This window comes from Phyllostomus discolor, chromosome 5 (assembly GCF_004126475.2).
Source record: "Phyllostomus discolor isolate MPI-MPIP mPhyDis1 chromosome 5, mPhyDis1.pri.v3, whole genome shotgun sequence".
Lineage (NCBI taxonomy): Eukaryota > Metazoa > Chordata > Mammalia > Chiroptera > Phyllostomidae > Phyllostomus > Phyllostomus discolor.
The window spans coordinates 135,333,622-135,347,351 of record NC_040907.2 but is presented as its reverse complement, the minus strand read 5'-3'; the positions used below and the strand labels follow the sequence as shown (position 1 = coordinate 135,347,351).

At 39.1% G+C, this 13,730-nt stretch overlaps 1 protein-coding gene across 5 annotated transcripts in view; it reads right to left on the bottom strand.

Annotated features, from left to right (window-relative positions):
• FAM13C (family with sequence similarity 13 member C) overlaps window positions 1–13,730 on the bottom strand; it is a 126,985-nt gene that overhangs the window by 98,857 nt on the left and 14,398 nt on the right. The window lies entirely within an intron of this gene.

The window sequence follows — 13,730 nt, the reverse complement described above, 5'->3', positions numbered from 1 at the left end:
AAAGCTGTGCATGGCCATTGCCACAGAAGTAATATTTTCATAATGATTACAGCTCTCCGGGTACGGCAGTGAGGGTCTGAGGCAGGGCTACCCCAGCCATGTTGACAAGAACACCTGGGAGAGATTCTGGATTCAACTCATCCACTAGCCATGTCTAAAAACATATTTAATTGACAGAATGCTAAACAACTGCATGAATATTGAATACTTTAGTGGACATCCACTAAAGACACTTCCAATTACCCAACTATTTCACATAATGAAATGCTTGACCTCCTCGCTCCGCCCCCCACCCCAAGAAGAGGCCATCTGACCATGCCTGCCTTGAGGTTCGGCTCTACAAAGCTCTGGGGTCAACTCTGTCCTCTGTCTGAAGGAAAGGACATTCAGCACAGATAACACAGCAACAGATCTGTCTTGCTGCAAATGCCGCTCCAAAGTTTTCCTCTGTCTGCCTCATTCCTGTCCCTAGGTCCCCACTCTGAACCCCACCGCAGTCAGTGGATTCCAGTCCTAACGCTCTATCCCCACAGGTTTCTGCCCTGCCAGTCTGCTTAGGGCCCCACCTCCTCCTGGACTGGAACCCCGCCAGGCTCTTGCTGATTCACCCTGGAGCATGGAGGAGCCAGCCCACACACAGCCTGATTTCAGGAAGCCCCTTGTGTTAATTACCTAGGGCTGCTCTAACAAATTACCATAACTTGGTGGCTTAAAACGGCAGAAGTTTATTCTGTCAGTTGTGGAAGCCAGAAGTCCAAAATCAAGGTTTTAGCAGGGCCACATTCCCTGCAATGCTCTCGGCAAGAACGCTCACTTGCCTTTTCCAGGTCCAGGAGGTTGCTGGAGTTCCTCGGCTTGTGGCAGGATAACTGCAGTCTCCGCCTGTGCCTTCACATGGCTTTCTTCCCTGTGCCACTGTGTCCTCTCTTCTTTTTACAAAGACACCAGTCACTGGCTTTTGGGCCCACCCTACACCCAGAAGATCTCCTCTGAATTCTTACGTTAATAACACCTGTAATGACCGTATTTCCAAAGAAGGTCACACTCCTCGACTGACCAGAGGGGACACAGAAGCCCCACCTAGCATACTTAGTCCGGCATCACTGATGAAACACCACGTTACTGAACCTGGGTTGGCAAATCAAGCACAGCTGCTGGACGGCTTTGCCAAGGAAGGACGCATTAGTGAAACCAGCAGTTTGGGAAATGAAAGAAAAGGCCAGGTCAGTGAGTGTAGGCCAAGCCACCTTTGAAATAGAGTGCAGGCCCCCGAATCACTCAAGCTAAAAATGGCGATTAAAATCATCCATTTTGAAATAAGGAGACAGATGATAATTTGGACATGTGTCAAGACACATTCTTTAGTCTTGTTTGCAATGGAAAAAACTCCTCCTAAAGAATACAACATTAAAAGGCTCTGAGATAAATCACATTTAGTAATTAGCTCACAAGTAAGAGGAAGCCAAAATAAACTGACATCAAAAGTACCCTAATCAACAACAACAAAAAAATGTATTTGGAGCTACGGCATTGCAATCAAACTCTGTAATAAATCATAGATGTGTCATTTCATAAATTGTAACCAAAGAATGAACATTTCGTTGACAGGAAAATAAAATAACGCTGAAGTACAGTTGCAGCTACTGCATTTTCTGATTTTTAAAATTGGTTGAAAATGGCACCTGCAAAGGCTTCATTATTTTGTGATTAGAATTTTATCTACATTGCCCAGAGATTAGATCCCTGTCATTTCCAGCGTGAGCTCCCTACTTCCTCCTTATTCTGACGCCTGCTTTGAGCACAGCCCAGTCTCTGTGTTGTGTTTTTTACCTCTTGGGAGACACCTGCCTGGGCCCCTCACCTGTCACTAAACCCTGGAGACCAGACTGCACCCGCGGCAGCAGAGCCCGCAGACTCCTGCCCTGGGCACTGCCCAGGCGCAACTCCAACATCCGGACCCTGACTCCTCCAGACTCGTCATGTTCAGAACCAGTACACTGAGCTTCCATCCTGCTTTTTAGCAGACGGTGGCAGTGGGAGAGTTAGAAATTCAGTAGGGTGTTAGGTTTTTTATTTCTATGTCTATCTTGATGTTTCACATCAGGTAGAAAAGGTTATACCTGTCAAAGTCTTTATTAGTAACTAGTAAAAAAAATAAACAAAATGTTAAAAGGAGGCTTAAATTACTAGTATTAGCCTATTTTTTATTTAGAGCTGAATTAATTGGTCTTTTGTCTTTTGCAGGGAGAGAAATCTGGGTCTTCAGAGGACCAGCTCTCTGGGTTTCATAATCAAATGTCAGTTTTGATACAGCTGAGAAGGCAGCTGGCAACAGGGAGAGAGAAACTGGCAGAGAGAAGAGGTGGGAGGGAATGACGCCCTCCTGTGGATCCATAAACACAATATGCAACCATTTCCTCTGGTGGCTTTTTAATCTGGTGGTAGGTCATACCTTCAGTACAGTCAGTGTTTTCTAGAATAAAACAAACTAAAAGCCAGCCACTTAGCACCACCACAATGGCAGGTTGATTAGGAAGCTTTAGACCTTGACAGTATCCCTTTATTTAATGTCAGTTACAGCTGAAAAGCCTGAAAATCTAAGGTTGGGATGACTTTCCTACTGGAAATTTCCCTGTCACATGGCAACAACATTACCAAGAAAAGACATGGTAACATTGAAATTCAACATGTTAAAGAACATTCTAATGAAGCAGAGATGAACATCTTTGTTCCTGCAAGAAAGTCCCTAATTGTGGCTACAATTTATTAAGTAGTAAAGTCGTAGAGGGCTCAGTTATTTAAAAAAAAAAGATTCATAACAAAAGCAAGCACTGTGCTTTGTTGTTTAGAAAGGCAAATTTCCATCATGATGACTCAAAGACCACCAGTTACCTGTGCCTGGAGTCAATTACATAATAAAATAGTACTTAAAATAGTAAAGCCATTTTGCCTGTGACACTAGCATCAGCCTAGAGCAATAATATTGAAGACAGCAATCCTCTGTCTGGCTTTATCTCCTGTAAGATGAATACGCAAAACACAATGCTATCGTTCTGTCTGTGTCTGGTACCAGTTATGTTATTTTTTTATCATTTTAACAAAGAAAGAGCCTCAGCAAAGTCAGTCTTTCTAATGACTTGATGATGGTCACTGCCCATGGCCAGTAGGATCCAGCAGGATAAACTTTGAAGGCAGATTTTCAAACTTTTTTGTACTTCCATTCAGTTTTTAAGGCTTCGTCATCCCAAGAGCGTGGGCTGCTTTTTGCAGTGCTTCATGCTGTTTGAACACTAACGATATAAAATAAATACTGCAATAAGCCACCTAGGCATAGATAAGCCGGCGACTTCACTTCCCATGACTTTTTTAGCTCTGACAGAAGAGTCAAACAAAAATAATCCCAATGTTCTCAGGCTACATCGGTCCATCCTGGAGGAGAAGGTGAAGGAGGTTAAATATTCATGCATTCATTCTTAATACAGTCGCCAGATTTAGAAAATAAAAACACATGATGTCTAGTTCAAAGTGCATCTCAGATAAACAAGGAATAACATTTGCTTACACAAATACTCCCACTCCTGTTTAAAGCAGTATCTACATGGGGCATACTTATCCTACAAAATCACTTGTTGTTTATCTGAAATTCAAATTTAACTGGCCACCCCATATTTTATCTGGCAGCTACAGCTCTTGCAAAATGAACCTAAAATTGCAGACTTGAGGTTGATATGTTATGTCTCAGTCCCAAAGTGATATTTTAACCATGTTTGATAAAGTTTAGATTGGCGATCCTTAGTTACCCAAAATGTCGGTTCATTATGTTTCTGCTATCCAGACTTCCCAGACAGCTTCGCTTCCAAGCTCCAAAGCAGGCTGCCTGAGTCCCTGCTAAGCTGTTTTTTTTTGCCTAAAGAACACCCTAATCTTGGATAAATATCACCAAGTACACGAGAATGTGAATTTGCATATCTGTGTGTATGCGGAAACCCAGCTCTCACATCTGACAATATTTAAAATTGTCAAATCCACTTTCTACAGAAAGTATTATTTTTGAACCAACTTAAAAAAATCTCTTAATTACGGCCTCACAGGTTTAAGGAACATAACCCAAAGTCACTACAATCTTCTGGCAAGTGTAACATCACAATTGTCCCTAAATAAAATAACAATTAAGGCACTCTGAAGTTTCATTTGGCAATAGAGAAGCAATCAATAACAAACCCTACTTCTTTTTTTCTGATAATAATGAAGCGGGTGTTTATGTGAAGGGATGCTTATATAAAACTCCAATTCCTGTTCAAAACAATAATATAATGGTATGTGTATACTTTGGTAATACTTGATTAGCCTAATTTATAATGTTCTTTTCTTTCTTCTAGTCCTTGGTATTAATGACATTAATACTTCAGTATTATGAAGGGCTAGAAGAGAAGAAGGCTGATTAACTCACTGCTTTAAGTTACGAGCTGGTTTGAGTGGGAGACGGGGAGTCCTTAGTGCTGCTGGCCAGCGTTTCCTTCTTCCGCTTTGGGCGTATTGGGGACTTGTACTTCCTGGTTCCTGATGTTATGGGGTGTGGTTAAGCGGGGAGCCCATGACCAGCTCTGGCCAGTGAGTAGAGAATGAAAATACTGTGTGTTGCTTCAGGACTGAACTTTCTAATGATTAGTGCAGACACCTCCAGAGCTCTTTATCCTCTCTCAGCAAACAGCAACATTCAAGACTCTGACTGCCAAGTTAGTCTGAGTCCTTAATTGACCACCACAAACCAACACTTCCTGGTGACCAAGGATGGATATGTAATACGTATAAGAAATGTACTTTTGTTGGCTTAAACTACGAAGGTTGGAGTTATTGTTACTGCAGCAGAGCCCAGCTTGGCCTAACTCAGGGGACATAGACAATTATTGAGGTCTTAGTGTATAACCAGCCAAATGAGCCCATAAAATATTCTATGCACTATTTTAGCTCCCTGAAACTTGCTGAATGTTTAAGGTTATATCATTTTCCCTTCTATTCTCAACAAACTCTTAAGGTAGATACAAATTATTATCTTCACTTTATAGATAGGAAAACTGACACAGAGCTGGTAGGTAGATGTTTAGAGTCATAGAGACAGAAGGGGCTGAGCATATCTATCTGGACCATGTCTATCTGGACCTGTAGACCATGTTTTTCACCACTTCACTATACCTCCATTCAATTCATTAGCCCTGAGATTTTTTAAAGAAAGCTTATGCACAGTAGAGGGAGGAGTCTTGGAGCCCTGAGGGGCAGCAGGTGTTAATAGAGACAGAGCTGTCTCAGGGATGTTACTGTTCTTTCTGCGCATTGTTAGTTCTTGACTGTGGGCTGAATTTAAAAGGCTATATAATGTTATATACTATCTTTGAAACTATCTTTGAAACTATGTAGGGAAAATTGGAAATGGTTTAAATTAGAATTGCTTATCTATGCAAAAGATACAGAGGAAGAGGAAAAATAAGACAATTTCAAGACCATCCTACATGGAAGCCATGTACATCTCTGTGGAACATTCCAACAGCATGTAAATAAGGTTGGTCCTTGTTGCCAGGCTCCACTGATTCTCAAGAGAACCTATGCAATGCCTCCTTATTCACTGTTTTAGAGAATTTTTCTGTAACTCCCATTACAGGTGGAATGCCAACCAGATAATGTATCCCCAAGCATTACAATGCCAAAATTTCAAATTTCCTATTGATTATAAACTTGTTTGAAAATAGCTAGGGTTGTTTTGAACACAAACTATCTCAGAATGACAATTTCTTTAACTTTTGAGATTTAATGCCCAGGCAAATCAGTGCTATCACTTTATTTTAAGAGTCCATCAGGTCAGTATTTAAGCTGAATTTTTTTTAAGTAATAAAGTGATGTTACAGACATTCCATGTTCCTCCCTAAAAATATCTTTCTTCAGCTTAATCATTTAAGAACAGGTTGGTTGTTAATTCAAAGAGAAGTTTTGGAATCTGATGTATCACGATAAATCATAAACCCAAATATTGACTCAGATGACCTCACTTTCACAGACCCTGAATTTCTCAGAGCTCTGTCCCCATTTTACTTCTGGGGGAGTGAAGGGGAACTTTGTAAACAAACCTGGAGGACCACCTTTCTTCCTGACCAGTAGTAACAAGTCTCCCAAAAAATCCAGACATAAAAGGAATAAAAGTAAACCTCTATGACGGAGCTGCAAAAATCAGGCAAGAGAAAGAATGCAACACAGACCCATGTGTCAAAACAATTATCTAATGAAGACCAATTGTTAGAATCACAGTAACTTCACGCTCTTGACACACTGCAAGAAGCAAGCCCTTAAAGGCATGTTCAAAACTTAAAAGTCTTCCTTTCACTGAAAACAAAGTGAAATTCTCTTTGAAGTTCATTTTAGCTTTACAGTGCTCTCAATTTCAGTCATTCAGCTATACTGACTTTCTTGCTTTTACCATTTGTATTTGCTCAGTAGTTCAGTAATATATTAAGAAAAACATACAGAAAGTAGGTCTATAGTTGGAAACAAAACCTTTGTTCTTTGGAGGAGAAAAATGACCCAGAATTCACTATTGTCTTTCATCTAATTCAGAGTCTAACACAGTGAGAATAAAAACTATTATTATATAACTAAGAACCTTCCAAAATGGAAAATAGTAAACACTTCATAGTTAGGTTGTTTTTCCTGAAAAGTGTTTAGGAGGTTTTTATTTATGCAGAAAAATAAAAATGTAAATTTCACAATCAGACCTGAATTCCTTTCTAGCCTCTTAACAGATCTACTGGCGCCAAGGGGAAGAAACCTAATGCTGGGCACCCCAGACTGAACAGTTGGGCTCCCCACGGAACTGAATCAGCAGTATGATCACAGTGCACGACTCACTGCTGAAAAGCTCTCTATATAGCTTCCTACTTTTTATCTTCTGCTAAAATAGCCATCAGAGGGAGGACAGAGGAAGGTACACAGCCTGATGCCAGCTGCTACGGAGTGAAGATGATAAGACTTGATCACCGGCACTAAATCTAATCATCCTCCAGACAGTTAAGAGGTCCAGTACCGGAAGCTGGTTCTGTTAGGCAAGTTAGTCATCCCCAAATCAGGTAGTCTGAGATTAATACTAAAACAATACTGTCACAAGATATTACAACATATATAATCTATTACTTTTTTAAACCAGGATGCTATTTTAATCACCTAGGGGAATATTAATATATATGGATGTTTAAAATTTAACAGCGGGTTTATACATTTTCTGTTGTGCATTCAGAAAAGTGTGACTATAAGAAACCAACTGGAGATGAACAGTTCTGGGAAAAGGTAGTAATTGTACTAGGAACAAGACTAATCAAGGTTGGTAGTCACATGCAATAAATAGAAAATGTGGGTGCATATTTTCCAAGATGAAGAATTATCCAAATATTCTATAGCAGAGAGAGGAAATCTCCAGAGCTCATTGTTAATCATAATGAGATATGATAAAGCACACATACATTTTTACCAAGATATAATTAACCTATAGTATTAGATTAGTTCCAGTTATATAACATAATGATTCAATATATTTATATATTACAAAATGATCAGCACAATAGTTCTAGATAACATCCATCACAACACACAGTTACAAATTTTTTTCATAATGAGAACTTTTAAGATCTACTCTCCTGGCAACTTTCAAATACATACAGTATTATTAATTATATGCAGTCTGTAATAAATATTACAGCATTACTGGTTATAGTCACTATGCTGTATATTAAATTCCCAGGGCTGACTTATTTTATATCTGGAAGTTTGTACCTTTTGACCATCTTCGCCCATTTTGCCCTCCCTCCATATTCTGTGTCATTTTCCACAAAATATTACAACATATATAACCTATTCCCTTTCATCAGCTCTCTTCCTAGAAAAATATCTCTTCCAATAAGACATTCTACACAATAGCAAACTGTCACTGGCTTCTGCTTTGATAAAGAGTTTCTGTTTAGTACAAATTCATGACTCTTAACTTCAAGTTCATCATATCAATAAAGTAGAATTAGCATCAATATAACCTGACTTTCCAGGAGACAGGTCATTAAGCGGTGCTTATCCAAGCCATATTTCGCAAAGCCCATTGTCTAGGGAAGAGGGGAGTAAACAAGCAAAAAGGAAAACTCAGCCGATCTTGGTTCAAATAAAATTACTCCTTATTCCACATTACTTAACTTCTTTAAAGACATTCTTGTGTTGCCTTCCTGGTTCCTGGACTTTTATTTATGCCTAAAGCCCTCCTCTTTTAAATCATTCATAGTGTGTGCAAAACTGTAACCAGCCCTCCAGACGTGTACACAGAACATCAGATCCTGCTACTGTACTATGGTTGCTTCTCAGAGATGTGGCCAAGGCCAAGAAAAAAAAAGTTGCTCCAGGTGAGATTTGAATCTAACCCTCCAGAAGTGAAATTTCCAACTGTAACTTTGATCAGAAAAATAAGAAAGATGGAAACTTCCATGGTTACTATCAGGCCCCTTCTCACTTGCTCATATCCCCACTCTCAATCTGGTTAGGATCAGATGGAAGCTCTACTCTGGGGTTCTGAACACAGACTATGTGACAAGAGAAACCAGAAATGGAAAACTCTTGCAAGCATGCCCTTCAGATTCAAAGAGGGTTGTTTTTAAGTTTCTAAAGGTTGTGCCTACAGGTTCTTCACAGGAGCTTTTGGAGAATGATAATCTCCTAACAAGTCAGTTAGAACTGTGTCTAGATGATGGCAAGAAGTGCTGGGCAGGATCTGCAACGTTAGCTCCAGCTCCCCAGATAACCCGACTGCACAAACAGAACCATCTCTCCACCACAGTGCATGGTAAAACCAGTAATGTGACATTTACCCTGTGAGCAAAACTCATATGAAATAGTTCTAGCAATTTCTGTATTTGTTCCAGTCCTTTGGAACTGTGCTTCTGACCGTACACAAAAACATCACAGTGTTATCAGTGACAATTGGGATTATTATCCAAAACTCCGACCTGGCCACTGCCTTACTTCCTCCATTTGAATCTAGCATCATTCAGGCCAATCAGTGGCTTTCAACTGGAGAAGCACACCAGACTTTACCCATTGAATTTAATAAAAATGCAGACGTCTTGGACCTAAACCAAACTTCATGAATCTTTTTACTTAATTTTTTGCATATTCTTTTAGGATTATTATATTATAGCTCAAGATTTCTCATCTGTAAAAATGTTTTTTTCCATTTTTATAAAATCAGATATAAACTCCATAATTTCTTATAAAATAAGCTTATTCACAACCGTTTCAGACATTTTAATTTGAGGAGAATGACTTTATTATCTGTTTTTGCATGTCGTGTTGTACATTATTCTTATTATGAACTCTCATCAGGCTCTTCACATTTGAAAATTATTAGTGGTAAATTAACCACAACCACTTTCAGTTTCTGTCATCTATATGTCTGTTTTCCTCAGATGCTTGCCTGAAGTTTCTACTATCAGTTTCAGGTCAGATTCTGTGACTTCAACAAAAAAGAATGGTCTCAAGAGTCCCATGGTAAAGGCCCAGATACTTGAAACAACTGTTGTTTCAAAGGACAGACTCTGGGGACAGGCATCTGACGACACCAAAGGGTTGAGTCAGGATTCACAGGAAAGTAGTCACGAAGCAGATGGCTTCATACTAGTGCTAACCCAAGATCAAGCTGAACAGGATTTAATTACGTAGGTATGAATGGACTGACAATGGAAATGTTACTGTGGTTATTTGTTGTGAATAGTGTTTTAATGCTCTATTTACTGGATTTATAAGCAAGTCCTTTCTCTTTGTACTTCAACCATCTGTAACCCATATAATTTAGTATATTCTTATATTGACTGATTTTATTATTTTCTGTATTCTTGATGCTCTGGCATCCAGAGCCTCGCTGACTTGCTGACTGGGAAGAGAATGGCTGATTCTTAATGCTAGAAAATATAGTAAATGACTTGCCCAGGAGACTGCCTTTCATATACAAACTGACTAACCCAGAGCCCACACTCAAAACCACCTTCTTTATCTGGCTCATACACTCCAGGAGGCAATATTCCTCTGCCCTAGTCGTCCCAGAGCCAGGTACCCAACAACTGGAGATAGCCCTATACCTCAGAGTCCACTGAAATTCTTCAAACTAGCCAATCCTAAACCAGCTTACCCTGCTTGCCTTCCCTGTGGAAGCCATAACAAAGGCTCCTGTTCCTGTTCCCCTCTCCCCTTTCTGTCTCCAGGCCACCCTGATGCTTCCTAGTGTGACCGTGCCAGCATGGCATTCCCCCACTCCTCCTGAGAACTGGTAGCAGAGATCATTTCAGATGGCAGTCATCTTCTGATCTGCCAGCCTCAGCACACTGAATTACAGTAAAACCTACATTTTAAAACCGTTCTGTTTATGTAAACTGAAATGAGTATTTTAAAAATGGCATCTGAGTCTCACTGAGTTCAGAAATTTATATGGAGTGAACTTCCTTTTCATGGAAGAGAGTTATTTGCATATATTCAATAATAATCTGTTTTCCTTTTTACCAGAGCAGAACTGGAAAAATCTGATATGCAACCTGAATGTCACATTAAAAAGGATACTTATTGAATCAGGTAGAGCAAGCCATTTTTTTAAAGATTTTATTTATTTATTTTTAGAGAGGGAAGGGAGGGAGATAAGAGAGAGAGAGAAATATCAATGTGCGGTTGCTGGGGGTTATGGCCTGCAACCCAGGCATGTACCTTGGCTGGGAATCAAACCTGTGACACTTTGATTCACAGCCCGCGTTCTATCCACTGAGCTACACCAGCCAGGGTGAGCAAGCCATTTTTAAGGAACTAATGTGGCTTTACATATGAGCCAATGCCTACAGAGTCCTCTAGGACAATTGGCTTGGTATCTAGCTTACAGTGCTCAACCCTTACGGGTGGTAATGACCATCACTTCCTGGCAGGCCAGGAACCTAAGGTTATTTTTGGGACCCCAAGAGGAGAAGTCACTCAGATGTATAAATACTGCAGGTAAAATATGGTGGAGTTACTTGAACTTGGTTTCCTTGCTCTTGGGATAGCAAATAATAGAGGCAGTAGATGTGCAATCTGAGATTTCTTATGAAAACTTCCAGAGAGAGAAGTTAATTTTGTGATTATTTAATAGAATATGGCTCTAGATTTTGCCAAGCACACTTAAGAATACATATGGTAAATTAACACTCTTGTAAATTTACACCTATGTAAGTAACCAGACCAAACCTAGTGAGACATGCCTTATTTTGTGATCAAGAACATCTGACTATCACAAGGGAGAAGGTAGGGGGCAGGAGGATAATGAAAAGAAAAATTGTAACAGACTTTAAAATTTAATGGATGTCCCAGCTAGCCCAGCCATCAGGATAACCTCTGCTTCTGCCTGAAACTAGGCTATTTGCAAGGTTATAGAGATAGAAGTAACCCTGTAGAAACTGACGGCAATGCAGATAATTCCTCTCCACAGCAATGCCAATTGTGTCCAAAAGAAAGTAACTGATTATCACTCTATGGATATTGCAAGTTTTGCCCAATTTTGTGTTCGTTTAAAAATTTATTTTAGCATTCCTCGTCACACTACAAATATGTGATACTTTGCATCTCTCTCATACTGGTTGTAATATCTTATTGACTCCCTCTCTAATTAATGATTAAAATAAAACCTATGACATGCCTTTATTTCGTATCTGTGTAAGAGTCTTGATTATATCCTCTCTTAAAATGTAATTTTTAACCACTGAATAAACATATGCTAACATTTTATTTTAAAAAATGATGCCAATCATATATAAACCTCTCTTAGCAGTTTTGAGCCATTCAGCAAATAATGCTGAATGCCTACCGAGTGCTGGAGATCCAAGGATAGACAAGGACCAAATCACTGACCTCACGGAACTTACATCCTAAGTGGAGCTCACATGCACTCAAACAACATTTATCTAGCATCAGTGACCCACATCACAAAGCTTTAAGGCAGAAAAGAAAAACACACTTACAAAATTCTCTCAAACTAATCCTTTCTCTTTTTTTTTTTCAGTTTCTTGGGGGGGTGACACTGCTTAACAAAATTATACAAGTTTCAGGTGCACAATTCCACACCACACTATCTGTGCACTGTATTGTGTGTTCACCAACCCTCCTCCACTTTTCCCAGTCCCCTCCCCATAGCAATCCTCACACTGTTGTCCATGTCCATGAGTTTTTTCTTTCTTTTTTCTCAAAGCAATATTTTCTAAATAAGTAATTACTGCTTATCAACCTAATACATCACCAAATGAAAAAAATTTCAGAAGGAAATCACAGGTTTTATATATAAATTAAGGTGTGAGCATCAGGAGGTCAGTAAATCACTAGACTCACAGTTGGAAGATCTGGGTACCTCTTGTTAGAAATACTGTGCTTTTATGGAAAGGACATTCTGCTCAAGTTATTCCAAATCTGATTAAACACATGTAATTCCTTAGTTTTTTCATTTGTACAAAATAATAATACTAATTCCATGGGATTGTAGTAAAACATGGTACATGCCCAGAACACAGTAAATGCTCAAATAAGTGTTTGCTGATTTTATGAATAATATTATTTATAGATGCTCAGTCTTGGCCAGTACTCAACCAATGTTAATTATCTTTCCCCCAAGAAAACAGGAAGAATGAAACATGTTTCAAATATTTTCCTAAATACAGAAAACCTAAAGTAATATTAATAAAGTTCTCTTCCTCGTTAGGGGAAAAAACTTCAGTGCGTAGACAGAGATGTCAGGACTGCACTGGAAACCACCCCGGCAGTACAGGGGTCCGATGCTGGATTGTGAGGACTGCACAAGCATGTGGGTCTCCAGAAACCTTCCATATATGGGCATCAGGTTGGGAATTACATGTCCCATTAGTACCTTATTCCAAGTGATGACTGTGTAATTTCTGTGAGGCCAGACTACAAGATGACAAGAAATCAGGTACTTCAAAGAGAGATGGCTGGTCTTCAAAAGCCCACAATGTCACAGGTGACTCTTAGCAGGGGATTCAAGGTCAAAGCTTCCCTGAAGTCAGTCAGACTCTGCAGGCATCCCTTTGGGTACCTGTACCCTCCCTAACACCATACTTCTAATCAAACAAGTGCTGGGTATATTCAGTACTAGGCAGGGTCTCAAGATTATAATAACTTAAATGTTATTTCACACCCATCTCTTTCTGCAATTCAACTCAGTTTAAGATCATCATAACACAACTTCATGAATGCAGAAAGCATTTTATCTCATTGCAAAACTAACTGACAAAATAAGAGATCATAATGCCAAGGAAGAAATAAGATTTAAAAAATCACAGGGCAAATAAGAACTACAAGTTTAAATAAATTGTCAAGCCAAAGTTGTTCTAACAGGAAGAGCACCTGGTGCCCACTTGCTAACAGGACTGGGCTTACAGTCATAATTAACTTACTACACTTAGAGCCTCCCACATTGTTTTGAATGTTAATAGTTAAGTATTAACAAAAAAATAAAGTTAACCTTAATCAAGCATCTATGTCCCAAAGACTATGTTAGGTGCATTACAGATATAACCTCAGTGTTGGAGTTATTAACCTCCCAGTAAGATTAAAGTGGATTATATTTGTGTAATCTCTTTTAAAAGCATCATAAATTATTTGAGGAGTTTTTAATATTTAAAAAAAATCACATT